The sequence below is a fragment of the Anser brachyrhynchus genome (genome assembly GCF_964034855.1).
Source record: "Anser brachyrhynchus genome assembly, chromosome: 13".
In the NCBI taxonomy this organism is placed as follows: Eukaryota; Metazoa; Chordata; class Aves; order Anseriformes; family Anatidae; genus Anser; species Anser brachyrhynchus.
In genome coordinates, this window is record NC_137708.1 from 6,431,884 (window position 1) to 6,447,085 (window position 15,202).

Below are 15,202 nucleotides of genomic sequence, written 5' to 3' on the forward strand. Positions count from 1 at the left end.
TTTGACCTTATCAGTCATGTTTTCACTTACCATGTCCACCCACCACAAAATACTGTTACAATTGTTCTTAGTTATTGACTTGACCTTTGTGTGGTTTTTTTTGTTTGTTTTTGTTTTTTTTTCCCCCAAATGTCAATAAGATAACCACTTAAATTCAAGGAAATTCAAAACTTCAGTTTGTCTTGTAACTTATGAAGGCAGTCTGGGAAGCAGATGGTAGTAACCTTTATGTATCTTGATTAGAATAAATTGTGATGCATATGTCTGATTTTAGAAACGTGATACAGATTTATCTGGTGTCATTGTATGCAGAACTTCATAAAGGCTGAAACTGAATATACTCCTTACTATGTGTTTAACACATCATGTATTTTTAATTTTATTTTTTGTATCTAGTGGATGCATGGGAATTTAACTATAACAACCTCAAGAAACACCCACATTTTTGTTTTACAAAGGGGACATAAGCAGCACTAGCAGTAGTGATAACATAGTAAATATTCCAAGACTAGAAATAGGTGTTCTGTCTTTTCCAATTGCAAATCTGATTCAAATCAGAAATTTTGTTAGTAATGACATGTTGCTGATTATTTCAGCATAGCTCAGTTTCTGTGATACAACAACAAATTTCAAAGAGGAAAATTTTATATTGCACTAAGTCTGTGGATCATAATGTTCTCACACCTCTTTTAAAATAAAGAAATAGCAAATATAAAATGATAAGTTTGGAAAATACTAAAATTACAGCAGAGCTTCCTATCTGTGTTCTATCTTTATCTTTGTTTATCCTTCATCTGAACTGATAAAATTGTGTTACTGACATCCTAATCACCTCCCACTCACATAATTGCAGCTGCACAATATTAGTTGGTGTGTCACAAACAAGGGTTAGAATTTGTACTTCAGGAGCAGAAGGCAGCAAGATATTGGAATGTTACTGTATTTTCAGTACAAGTCCTTTATGACAAAGGAAAAATAAAGCAGAAATAAGTTTAGATCAAGGATCGTGTTATCTGCAATAATTAAGTCTCTTCATTTGTGAGGTTAAAGGTGAATGAATCCTTAACTCTTTTTAACTCTTGCATTGGTTTTGACTTGAAAGATTAAGGATTTTCACATCAAAGGTTTGCTTTTACATTATACAGACATGGTGGAAAAGAATAAAAGATTTAGTTAAATTATTATTATTATTTAAGGAAACAAAGTTGAGGAAGGGAAGGAGAAAGTAAATCATGGTAACAGATCATTTTGAGAAATCTGCACCAGTAGCAGGCAGAATTGTTTTCCTCATGTCCTGTCCCTTACCCAACTACTCTCCAAATTGGCTATCATCCCAATTACATCCTTTTCCTGACACTGACAATGGAGGGTTAACTCCTGTGCTCAATTACTGGATCCCACCCACAATTTGTTGTTCATGGTTAAAGGAGACCAACTAGTGTCAGCTCAAACCGTAAGCAGGTAAGCGTATGTCACTGTCATACAGCAGGGTTCAAGGAAATATGCTGTCAAGTTTTCTGGTGCCTCAGAACAATGAGCCACACTAGCCTAAAGCCCTCCTGACAGCATGGATAACTATTGCACCTGTTAATGTTGCTGACGATGGATTTAGGAAGTGTGGAGAGTGAAGATCTTGTGGCAGATGTCCCGGTCCTACAGCAGCCATTGTCTCTGACAATATAAAAAGACAGAAAATTCATCTTTCTGAGATAGTTTTCTGGCTTAGTTTCCTGACCTTTCCTTTCCTCACTCCCCTTGCTCTCTCCCTCGAAATAACTGGGAAAGCGCAAGAGCTGTTAGGTAAGAGGGTCTTCCTGAGTCTGCCAAGGGCTGCACAAGCGCGTGGATTATTGCTGCTAAACTGGGCACTGAGTTTCCTGGGCACTGAGCAAAACCTCTTTAGTCACTGCTCCTCTGTTAGATAATAATATCAGGTTAGAGTTGGTGATCTACACTGCTGATCTTCATAGCTTTGGTGGCCAGGAGCAGGTGTCCCTGTTGTGTGTATTACCAGCTGCTCCTACTGGATCCGTTCAGTTTTAGCTGTTCCTGCCAGCTTCCTAACTGGGTTCGGCATCAGTGGTTCTTGCTCGCTGTACTCTCAATGGGACGCCCGTGTGGCCATGCCAGCTGCTCAACTTTCTCGGCCAGCTCACAGGCTGCAGCTCTGTGCGCTCTCTCTGTCTTTCTCTCTTTCTGTCTGTCTCTCTCTCTCTGCCTTGTTTTGCCAGACCCTCACTCTCAGCAGTCTCAAAAATGTTTTCAGTCTTCGTGGAAAAAAATGCAATGCCACGTGATACCCACCTGGAACCCTTCTCAGAACTGGGCCTCTTCTTGGTTCTTGTATGGAGGTTTGCCTTTTGTGAAAGCGAATGAGGTAGAAAAAAGGCCTCGAAGTGCTGCTGGGGTTTGCCTGGGCTTCAGTCCACTGCTCCAGCTTTCCAGCAAGCATAGCCAGCCTCATTGACCGCAGCAGTGCTTGGGGGAGAGCTTTGGCTGCAGGCTTACACTGCAATAATGTCTAGTGATTTATTCCCTGATTTTATTTAGCTGTTTGTCAAACTGTTCAGAATTGCAAGTCTTGTCTGTGAACAGTTGCTTTCAAAACAAATGCTGAAACTTGCCACAAATTATTTATAATAAATAGTTCTCCAGCTCTCATTACATCTGTGGTTTGTATTACAAAAGCACCTAGAGGCCTAAGTTGACATTAAGACAACCAGTATGCTAGAAGCTGTTTGTATAGTTGGTAAAATAAAATATTTATATGAAGAACTTCTCTGCAAATAATTCTTGGGGCCAAAACGCATCATCCCATTTTATGATTTGCTCTTGCATTGCTGTTCCATAGGATTTGGTGTGCTATGCCTTTGACTGTATATGCAGCAGATTTATAATATAAAGAATATTTTTTCAGGTGTTCTCCCATGCACGACAATGAATTCAAAAGTAAGAATTTAGTCAGAGTTACAGTATCATATCAGTATACTTTTTGTAATTTTAATATTGCATTAAATTAAGTGAAATGTTTGCAGTGATGCTTGACAAGTGTCTGCAAACACAAATCCAGTGGCAAAATATAAGAGTTTACATTTCTTCATGAATAATGCCACTGACTATGAGAAATGTATGTAGACAGAAAATATATTTTACTGTGTATTATCTGTTACAGTTTTGGCATATAGTTTTTTGACTGCCCAGTGTATATTTTTTGATATTTTTCCTTTTATTGCATTGCTCTGATGGATTATGCATCAGCCATCAACAATCTGTTTATGAAAGAGGGAACACTCTGGGAATTGTTAGTAATACCTTCTGCATATCAGTACATAATAATGAGTATTTGCCATTCAGTAGAACTGCTGTGATCTGCAAAAGGGACCACTTTATACATTTTTTTTCCTTGAAAAAAACTGTTTGGAGGGGACAGTGACAATTTTTGTTGTTATTTTCTTAAATAATGATTCCTTTATATATAGGAGGGAAGTGTTTGTGAGCTTGTGTGTAGAAGAATGCTATCAAAGTAGAAAAGGTGCTATTTCTTATTCGCATGCACATCTTAACAGTGCGTTAAATATTACCATATTCTGAAGGTGTAAAAAGCTAACAGGTCTTCATGTTTCAGGACATAAAGCCCCATTCAATAACTCTTTATTCACAAATGGTTTGGTGATGTGTCTTTTCCTGCTTAGGTACATACTTCTATATTTTCTTAGAATGTATTCCCAGTTTCACAATTTTTACATGAGAGAATTTAAGAGGAATACTTAAAAGGCAATAGTGGGAGCTATATATGTGTTTACATTATAAGAAATATTTGCAAAATGTTTTACAGCTTTCTGATATTGTTGAAGTAGGCTCTTCTCAGAGCTATGGTGTATGTTATTTTAAAATGTCTCTAGAGCCCATTTTGTTATTTGTAGTTTCTTCTGTGATGATACTGCTACTGCTTTTCCAAAGAAGATTAAGGAGCACCTTGGTTGTAGTGATCTTTGCAATCCCTAAGAATCTCATATTGAACTCTGTCAAAAGTTAATTGAGTCTCATCTCAGGCAACATAGCATGAAGTAATGCCAAGGCTACACAGTCTGTTCCTGTTTAGAGTTCTTGAGAAGACACATACCCAGTTGACTTCTTTGCATGTGTCATTTAAGGGTGTGAAGCCTGTAGGTAAGGTAACAGCCCCAGAAAAAGCACGTTAACTTCAACTGCTGTGCACTGGAGAAAATCTCCATGAGTAGCACAATATTGCCTTTCTCTTAAGCTGGCACTTACACATCCTTGCAGTGAGGAACCGATGTATTTTTATGTGGAATGTTTTCTATGTAAGTACTAATGATGTGGAGGCTAGGTAAGCCACATACTAAATTAGAATTGAAGCAGACAGCGTTCTGTACATAACAAGTAGTTATCCTGTACTTTCAGAGGGAATGTTTTCACTGTGAGTAATATAAGAATATAGTAGTAACTTCTGCCTTAAAGGGGACACTGGCAAGACCAGCAAGATTTTTTAAAATTAGTTTTTAATGTCTTTGCTTGATTACTGATAATAATTCAGGTTTTCAATGGTGACAGCATGTATAGAAGGTTCTCCTCATTGATTAGGTTTGCTTACTTTGTGTAAGATGAACAGCAAAACTAAATCAGTCAATTTATTGCCAGTGCATTGATAAATGAGTTGTCAATATGGGTTTCTAACTAGGGTTCAATGGTCCATATGTAACCTCTTCCTTTGTCATTATGAGGGATGTTTCCTTTTATATTTTGTTCTTTTTGTCAGAATAAGGCTAAGATTAAAATCACTGCTTTAAAAATGTGCAAATATATTTAGACCCCAACTTGGTAAAAATAATATAGAAAATTAATAATATAATATAATAATATATAATATATAATAATATATAATAATATAATATAATATAATATAGAACATTTAAAATAAATCAGAAAAATAATTTAAAATTCTGTTGTCCTGTTTTATAAATTTTTTTTCAAAACTAAAAGAAAGCTGTTATCAAGATTGCTTTAAATTAATAACCTAAAAACAGCTGTATTAAAATATTTCTTCTGTCAGTTAGATGGATCTCTTTTAGAGGAGGAAGTGAACATATCACCAAAGATTCTAGTGCAGTGGAGATAATTTTACTTTAAGTTTTCTTGTATAACCACGCTGCTGTTATTTGTGAAGTATTTTCATATTAGATAATCTTAAGTGGCATCTCATGTCAGACTGGTCAGAAATAGCTGTAGATCAGGTGTGTGTTCAGCCAGAGGTCTTTGAAAATATCTGTAACTTTTCTTTTTTTTTTTTTGAATTTAATAAATGCAACAGCTTAGAAAGTTTAGCCATGTTGTATTTTATACTTAGGAAACTGCAAGGAGATTTCTGTATTTTAACAAAGAAAAGTACCAGAAACTATCAATTTATAGATATTTTTAGTTTTACTGATGATTTTTTAAGGCAATGTAGACAATTACTATAAGCATACAGGTCATGAAGTTCATTTTAGATCAGACATGAAAGCAATAAGACCAGAATAAGATTTGAGGAAGTTGTTTTCCAAGTCAGTTCAGGCAACAAACTTGATACTGCATCATTACTGTGAACATGATTGTTTTTCTAACCTTCAAAAGCAATCCTGTTTATGTTGAAAGTAATTCTGCAGTCTGGACTGAGTATTTCACATTGTACCTACAAAAGAAAGGATGAACATTATCAACTGGCTGAACTTACTTCATCCTTCTAGTATTAGCTGTTTTAGGACTTTATTCTCCAGGTCTAAGCAGTATACCGCTTCTATCTCTGTCTATTGTTGGCTTGCTAGCTAAGCCCTCAACACAGATATATGTTCAAAAAGTATTTGCAAAATACTTTTGAAACGAGAGTCTCTGTGATAAAAAGACTGCCAGACTATTCTATTTTATGGCAAACTGTCATTAATGCTATCCATTACTAGTGTAATTCATGTGGTATTTGAGAAATTTAATAAGCTAATTTTTTTTAGTGACTCAACCTTTTCTTGAATAACACTGTTATGACCAAGTTTGTCATTTATTTTTAATTATACTCTGTTCTGTTCCTACTATAAATATCATCAAAGTTCTGTCATTTTTTTTTCCTTCAAATTGTTAGAAGATGATATACCTAAGCAATTAATGCATTATCAATTCAAAAGGAGATGTAGGATGTTTTTAAGAATTTATGGAACTGCATCTTTCTGGTCTTCCTACTTCCCCTGAAACTGACATCAGCTGTTCTCCTGGGATGTCTCTCCAAATTTTTGCTATGTTATGTGAAAGAGTTACAGCTTCTCTTCAGTGCTCTCTGTGACATGTCTGTACTGGGAGGTAAAAATGCAGTTATTTCAAATGGGAATCAAAACTGAAAACTGCAAAAAACATATTTTTTCCCCAGAGACAGAAGGAATCTTATCTCCAATAATTTGCATTGGACAGTTGTGCACTCCTTATTGGAAGTTACAAGCTCTGCAATTCCATTTCTGCACCTGATGTTCGGTTGGTATGTTATTTTGGGCGGACCTTCCTAGCCAACTTGTCCTTAGAATACAGTTCAGCCTGGTATGTGCGTATAGTTACCAACACTAAAAAAATGTTTTGCAGTAAGATAGAACTTTAGAGAGTTGTCAATCTGTAACCCTTACAGAGCTTTACATGCTTCTTGTTCAGTACAGCACCTTATTACTGAGCATATTACTGACATCAGTAATTTAGTCTTCATGAACCTCAGAAGAGAAGGACAGTTCTAAGGGTCTTTTCCCCATTTAATAAATGTAGGTAAACAGATTTCTCCACTCACTCCAAATGTCAGGTATAATTTGGAAAAGCGGAGAAGTTTACTTAGGTTTGAACTAACACCACTGTAGCGTTAGGGCCTCCCATGAAGGGTGAGATTTTTGAGACTTCTGCTTACACCTGCTTTTCAAGGAAGTGACAAGGTACTGGTGCTTAGCACCTCTCGTTATAGATGCCAAATACTTTGGCCTCTCCTGTTAGGCTATAGAAAGATAATGTTTTGTTGCTCCATTTTGTTACTCATGTCTATAAATTGCCATGATACAATTGTATGTATATACTCACCCGATTGTGCTCTTAAGTTCTAGTTGTTCATTTATTTGACTGTCGAGTTTTAGTTAAGAGCTAGCATGTTGTTGTGCTAAACGGCTTGAAAATTTTCTCGTTGAATATTTTCCATATTAAGAATTTTTTATGCTGCCAGGTAGGTTTCCTTCACAGAGACTTAACTTCTTTGGGAATATTGAAAAAATAAATAAACCACCAACTCAGAAATCATAACTGTATCTACTAATTACTTTTCAGAATCTCTTCTTTTACCATGCTACTGACTTTCTGTTCTGTTTAATCTAGTGGATCAGTGATGCTAACTGTTTCATACTGATTTCAGTCAGAATCTGTAGGGACCCAGTTGGCACCATTATGATACGAGATTAGAATGGGGAAAATACATAAGGACATAAGTCCATGGAGTATTCATTAAGATGCTAATTTGATACCACTGTGATTATAGGAGAGAGATTTCAATGTAAACCCTTAGAGAACTTGTGATGATGTGGAAATGAAAAGGTGTCAATGCACATTATACTGTCATTAGAAAAATAAATCAAACACTAAGAAAATCTCATTAAAAGAAAGTGGTAGATAAGGGCTTTTTTTTTTTTTGGCACACACCACAGAACTTGGTATCACATCACCTTCTCCTATTTTTGTTTTTGCATAATCATTGCATAGGATTGTTACCCGTACTTTACCTGTATTGATGAACTATCATGCAGAAACCATTCTTTGTTTTAGTGTTTTCTGTTTGTTTTCTGTTTTTCCTTCCCTTTCCATCTTGTTTTGTAGGTGTAAATTATCTTACTTGGTTTAGGGAAGTTAACTGACAAGTGAATATGATGCTGGATCCATAAGTACTGAGCACTTTGGGGAGAGTTTAGATTTGCCCCCTAAAGGCTGCCTGCTCTAGAAACTTTCATCCCAAGGAAAATCCGCCATCTGGTCTCCCCAGAACTGGAGATAGGAAAGAGCTGGATTAGAAGTGAGCAGTAACATCCCAGAACTTCGGGTACTTTTTGAATGGTCTGCATAGAGACCAGATTCCATATATCCTCATTTATTAGGAACTCTTATCTTGCCATCTCAGCTTGAGTACCTTTTGGAAGGACTAAAACACAGATAGGTATGTTTATACATAACGCCTTGGCCTTTTGTGGAAACATTTGTTAAAATATAGGTGTAAAAACTAAGAGTTTTAGATATTTGTATTTATTTATTATTTGACACATTATTTTTAAGTTCCTATTTTACTGGGAAAAGATGATCTAGAAAAAGTTGAGCATCTTCAGGAAACTAAATAGAGTTTGAGTTAAAGTAGAAAAAGGTTTTCTGATGATTTTTCTGTACTTGCATTCTGCAAATTATGATTTTAGGTGGCCACAGGTCTTCAGAGACTAGTTGGAATGGGAATTTGTATTGTATGAGCTCTGTAATCTGATCTACAGTTCTTAAACTGTTTTGTCCTGATAATTCTTCACTTCAAAAAGAAAAGAAAAAAAAATAATCCATGGAAAAGAAGTAGTAATTTTCCTTTCTTGCAGGTGTGAAATCAGTACTGTATCCATCTTTCCTTTTAAGATAGACTACTGTTATTGATGAATGGAGTAGGATTATGGCAAAATGTTCTGTAAACTGGAATTATATCAGGGCCAAGTTATAGTTGGCCTGTTCACTCTCTTTTTGCTGTTAGGTTAACTTTATATACATTATCTGCTATTATTATTAATTTATTCTATGGAAGAAAAGACTTGGTGTTTGGTCAAGTTGAAACAAAGCTGTCTTGGGCATGAGAAACCCTTTGACAGCAACTGCAGGGGGTGATGGCAGCTCTTCAAAATGTTCTTAATAATTTTCATTTAACTCTTTACTCTGAAGGCTTTTTTTTTTTTTGGTCTTTGATCAGATTTTATGGTTCACAATGTGCATGGGATATCTCTTGCTGTTGATTTTTACAGGCATATACTTTTTCAGATATGGTATATTGTGAGCTCTGTGAAGGGCAAATTTTTGGTTATATACTATGAGATAGAAGATAAGGATTGACAGTTTCATTCCTTAAAAAACTAAGTCATAGACATATTTGATTCCTAAATTTAACAACTACTGCACAAGAGTCCTCCTTGGGAAAGGCACATTGTCTTTACAAGATTACTTCTGTTTTGCTGGCTGATGTATAGCAGTTGTATTTATATAATAAATATATGATATACATTATATATATTTTATAATCAATCTAAGTTGTATTATTAATATCTGTAATAGAGTAATGAGAGACTGAATTATATTCACTAACACTGAATTCAGTCAAAGCAAAGCTATCTTTGGAAATGGGGTTGACTTCAGAAATGAAGGATATATATATACAAGTTGATTGTAGACTATGATCTTCTCAAGCTGTAAAATAAACAAATATTTTTTGTTTCTCAGCTTGATCCAAAGTATGTTAACAAGCATTGCCAAAATACAAAGATACTCTAAAAGAAAGCAATATCATTCTTGATATAAAACCATTTTTACAAGAAAGGAGAAAGGTTAAGACAAAGGAGAAATACTGCCTAATTCATTCATAAATACCACTGTAGGATAAAGTTTTGATGCTTGAAACACAAACAGTTCTTAATGCACCTCTAAAGCGTGGTTCTGGTCCTGCCTCATCTGTAGAAAGGACAATAAGTTAAGGAAAACTGAGTTTAAAATGGTTAGTAAAGCTGAGTTCAATTTAATAATTGTGATTTACAGATGTATGTAAATATATGTTACATATATACATTACATATATATGTTACCTTAAAATAAATGTTCACACTCACAGAGATGCAGATAAGTTATACTTCACTACACCGAAAGAAAATCTAGTATAACATTTACAACATATGTGCTTGCAAAATAAAGAAGATCCATGGTCCAAATGAGAAGTTGTCATCATCATAATTGGGGAATAATGGATGTTATCCTAGAAAACTGAAACAGGAAAGGTTTAGTTTTATGAAAATTTGTTGGTTAGGTTGTATTTTGTTGATTTGTGGTGGAATCATGATCAAAAAGCTATTGAGATTTGTAGTTAGGTATTCAGGCAACGATGAAACAATCCCGTCCAATGTCAAAGGACTCCATACAATCTACTCTAAGCTTCAGCTAAACGTCTTTCATGTTTTGTAAAGGGGCTATTAGTTTCTACTTATTTTGATTGACATTGCACTCTATTTTAGAAAAAAAAAAAAAAAGCAAATGCATGACTCCTCGTGCAGCTGAAGGATACCAATTTGTGTCATATAAAAACTATATTGATCTTTGTAAACTTTTCTATTGCTAGGTGAAACAAGAGACAAAGTTTAGAGCCTATTTACAGTATATCAGAGGGGCTTATCATTCTAATTTGAATGACGTTATGAAGTCATCCTTCGTTTCTACTGCTTTTTAAGCTTTCAATTCAAAATACTTTTGCCTGGGATTCAAATGTGTAGCTTTATTTATTTAAATGCATAGCTCTATTTAAGAAACAAACAAGCAATATCCCGATACAGAAATGGAATATTAGGCAAAATCACACTCAAAACCTTTCTCCCCAGTTCTAACAATCTTGCTTAATAACAGTTGTGTTGAATTTAAACCTTGTTTAAAACGAGCCTGTAATTTTTGGCAGTGTGTTATATAAAATGTTGTGATCAATTTAATCACTTTGAGAATGTTTCAGAGTCCTTTGTTTCATGTGTTGTGTAGCTACCCAGAAAAATATATAATGAATAACTTTGTACTACAAACTGTTAATTTATAATCATTTTATGTCATCTACTGTAATTATGGCACTGTAATCTGTGCTAGTTTACAATATTTTGGCAGAAGCATCTACTGTAATATTTACAATGCATTTCTGGCTCTATTTAGTTTTCATTGTGCTCACAGTTATTTTCCTGAGTTATTTGGATACTAGTATACAAAAATGGCTGTTGTTTACTTTGCTTCTTGACTAGTTAATCAAACATTTTAATATCTCCAAGCTTTTCAAGAGAGGAAATTATACTCAAAAAAAATCCATTATACACAAGCAGAAAAAGTAATGAAGTTCTGCTTGTACTGAATTCATTTCACAGCATTTAAAGTTAAGCTCCATTGTTTAATCATTTCTAATCATTTGCTTATAAATTCCAGTCTGTCTCAACATAACTCTCTGAAAGTTTTTGACTTAATTTTTGTTTTAATTATCTCACTAGATAGCTAGTGTAATTTCTAGACTTCTACAGAAGTGATAGTTAGGTTGGATGTCTGAGGCTAAATAAGTCAAAAGAACATGGTAATTGCAATGAGGGACAGATTTCTAGAAGAGCTCAGTATATTCGGAACTTTTTTGAACTTGTTCATTTGCTTATTTGTAGTAGGTATTTTGCTGTCCAAACAGAAGCTGCTAGCTGCTGATCACATGTAAACTTGTCATTTATTTTCATATATAATTATATATTTTATATCATATTAATTTTAATATTAAATTTCTTGTTTGTATTTCATATTTGTAACGACACATGAATAATAATTAAGTACCTAGATCTTTGTTTTGTGATAAGGGTAGGTTGTATGGTAGTCTCTCTTTTTTTTTTTTTCATTCTAGATCATTAATACTACAAATTGTGAGCTTTGTGGATGTTTGTAATTCTGAATGTTACAATAAGTGAGCTTACATTAGCATTTTGATTTGGATCAGGAGTTTGTTTTTGAAGTAAATGTCCTGATTACCTCCAGATAATCGTGCTTTCGTATGCATCATGAAGTAGTCTTTGAGCATGCAAACTGGATTATTTTTAGATGAGTAAGTGCTTTCCAGGAGTATCACTTGTTGATAAGAGTACTGTCCGAGGAACCAGACCACTCCTAGTCCAAGATAGCTCTGTTCTCACCAGTATACTTCTTGTGGACATTGAACCCCAGCTTTTGAGCTAAGGAAGTTGTGTTGTTGAAGTTAGTGGAGATAACTTCTCCACAGGACACTGGCTTGGAAAGTAGTAGTTTGCTGTGTGTAGTGTATGTGGGATTTAGTCTCAGTGCTGCTTTTCTGTTCCACTCAGAAATGCTCATTTAGGATGTACCTTTGCCCCCTTGCTCTGTCTCTTAGCACGTGCAATTTAAGGGATGAGTTTGTATTTCTTCTTCCCTCAAGGTGGGATCTCATGATTTGTCACAATATTGGTTCCCTGTTACTCTGCTCCATTGTTACAGGTTCTCTGCAAGTCCAGTTAATTTTTCACCTCTTCAGGAGGCTTCTCTTCACAATTTGTGACCCTTATAAAACAAAATAACTTGTACAAAGCAAAGTATTATTTATTTCTCAGTACAGGACTTTGTCTAAAAAGTAGTACATACAGTAAGGACCAAGATACATATTAGCTAATATAAGCTGTAATCCTCCTGTTCATGTTTATGTGGACATCAGCTTAGTCAAAGCATCCCCCCAGCGTTGGGCTGGACATGATAGATTGCATCTCTATAGTTTCTGGTTTAATCTGGTTTATGCACATGCCCAGGGAACCAGACAGTGCTTTAGTATGAATTTTACTGTGTTTTTCTATTACACTGATTTATGATAAAATACTTAGTATTTCTAATTATTTTGTCATTTATGTTGTAATGGAGTAGTGTGAAAGGCATTGACAATTGAGGTTAATTTTGAATCCCTGTAGTAGAAATTGGAGAATGCCAAAACAGTAATTGCAACAGTTGTCTGTGGCAATCAGTGTCCCTGCTGAGTCTAGGAACTGAATTAGGGGCTGCAGGAGTCAGGATTTTAAAAACAGGATATGTACTCTGTATTATGTACAGCAATAATGCTTGAGAATAATAACTTGGAATTGGGGCATTTTAGTAACTGGAGGCTCAGGTTGATTGGGGTTGTATTTTTTTGTTTCATTGGAAATGCCTACTTAATTTATACTTCTCCTGACAGTCCAAGTTTATACGTTAAAGATTAATACTTTTTCAGTTTAAAATCATTTTTGTTTCTGGATTTCATTTGCTGTCCCAATTATTTTATAAACATTTCTATGCACTGGAGAGCTCTCTTTATCAAATCAACAAATTTGTGATCTATACTAATTGAATTATTAATTGTTTCAAAAGCAGAAAAAAAAAATGTTTTGTTGTCCTTTTGTGCATGTGTGTGTGTAGACCATTTTCATTTTAGTTCCTTTAACTCATTTGATAAGTTTTCATCATCTAGCCATACAGTTGGAACCAACACTAATGAAATATTGCGTGTGTCAGTTTAAATTTTATATATTAGAAAGCTGAAATAATGCTAAATTACAGAAAGACCAAAAACTGCAGCATTTTCATATTTATCAAAGCTCCTGCCTTAGCAGTGAAGGCAAAAAATATTGAATAAATTATTTTGTGCAGAAGAATGAAGATTTATCTGTCTGTAAGAAGACTTCAGCATTTATACAGTCATCTGAGGATGGTTTCATTCATTTAATCCCTCCCAAATGCGTTGTTTCTGATCACAAGAGTCATCTAGTGCAATTAGTGGTTATGAAAAATGTCAGCACACGATTACTCAGAGTAATAAAAGAACTCAAAAGAATATGCAGGCAACACAAGAAATTTGAGGTCAAAGTAGAAAGTAAGTTTTGAATTCAGTTAGCAAAAAGCTAGAAAATCTAGGAGTAAATATGCCATTTACCCTGAGATAATACATGGTATTTGAAGGTCCACGTCTGAGTTTTTGTTACATTGATTGGAAGCATACTCCAAAGGTACAGACTTTTCCCCAGGAAGATCCTGTTGACATTTATGTCTTGAATTATTTCATGTCAGCTATTACTGCAATGCAAAACCACTTCCTTCTATTAACAAATCCTTTGGAATTGTTTTCCTGATTCTTTTGGGATCTGGAAAAAGCATTTGGAAGCTTTGATTTCCTTTGATGGAATTCATAATAGAAAGAATAAAAGCTCTCTATTATTGAGAACTAGGTTTTGTTCATAGTTTATGGCATTTTAAGTAACTTGGGGGTAGGTTGCAGTTCTCTGAAATTGCATTTGGAGTCTGATTTTATTCCCTGACTCTACTACAATTGTGTATCACTTTTTATTATTATTTTTTTTTCAGCGTCTTCCCTATGCATGCTATTTCCTTAAGGATTGCAATAGCTGATGTGGGCCTGATGGTTATTTCATAACAATGCCGCCATTTTGCACTGGTGTGGGACAACTCCCATGTTACTAATGTGTTTTTGCTTTTCTGGGTATTATAAGAAAAGGAGAGAACATACGGCAACAGAGGGATACTTCATCCAGTTTGATGTGTGTTTTAGGAAATGACTCAGATGCTGAGTCAGAAAATGATTTTGTTTTTTTGTAGATGTTCCAGGCCATATTGGAGGAAGTTATTTTACAACACAAATTCCCCTCAACTTGTCCTGACACAGAGATCATCATCATGACTCAGAGTAGCTAAGCCAATGCTGTTTCTAATATAGTAAAGCCCTTTTTAATGATTCTGTGCTTAGACAATATTTGTGGGCCCCATTATTTTTTGGCAAATGTGACTGCTGTTCAATGTGCAATGTTTTCTCCTGCCCATTTCTCTGTAATTTACAAGTCTCCAAGCCCAGTAAAACAGCAGTTTATTGCACATTGATCAGTGTTGTATTTTGATAATGTCCTCGCTGCTTGATCTCTAAGTATGTCACGCACAAATAAGTGGCATTAACTGACCCCATTCTGTCCATCTCCTTAAGAAATTAAGCCAATTTCAGGATCAAGTCCCAGTAATTGAAGTTTTCAAACTTACTTTGATAATATCTTCCTTGCCCAGCCAGAATGACAGTAAAGGCGGCAGCATGTATTTTGCTGATCTCTGCCCTAAAAGTGTCCAAGCTCACTACTGAGTTAATTATATCTAAGGAGAACGCAACAAAGACCAAAATCTGGTGATCTCGGATGCCTGTATCAGCAAATAATACTTCTTGCAAAATATTAATGAGACTTCTACTCAATGAAAGTTGTATTTTTGAATACATTATCTGCATGAGATTAATGTTGATGTCTCCTGACACTATTAAGGTGTTTAATATAATACAACAGTTTCTTTAATGTAAAACAACTTTATTGATTTCAGAGGT

The 15,202-nt window shown here is 34.8% G+C and overlaps 1 protein-coding gene across 2 annotated transcripts in view; it reads left to right on the forward strand.

The window, feature by feature from the left end:
* The window catches only part of LOC308177031 (uncharacterized protein), a 263,641-nt gene that overhangs the window by 68,875 nt on the left and 179,564 nt on the right, over positions 1-15,202 (forward strand). The window lies entirely within an intron of this gene.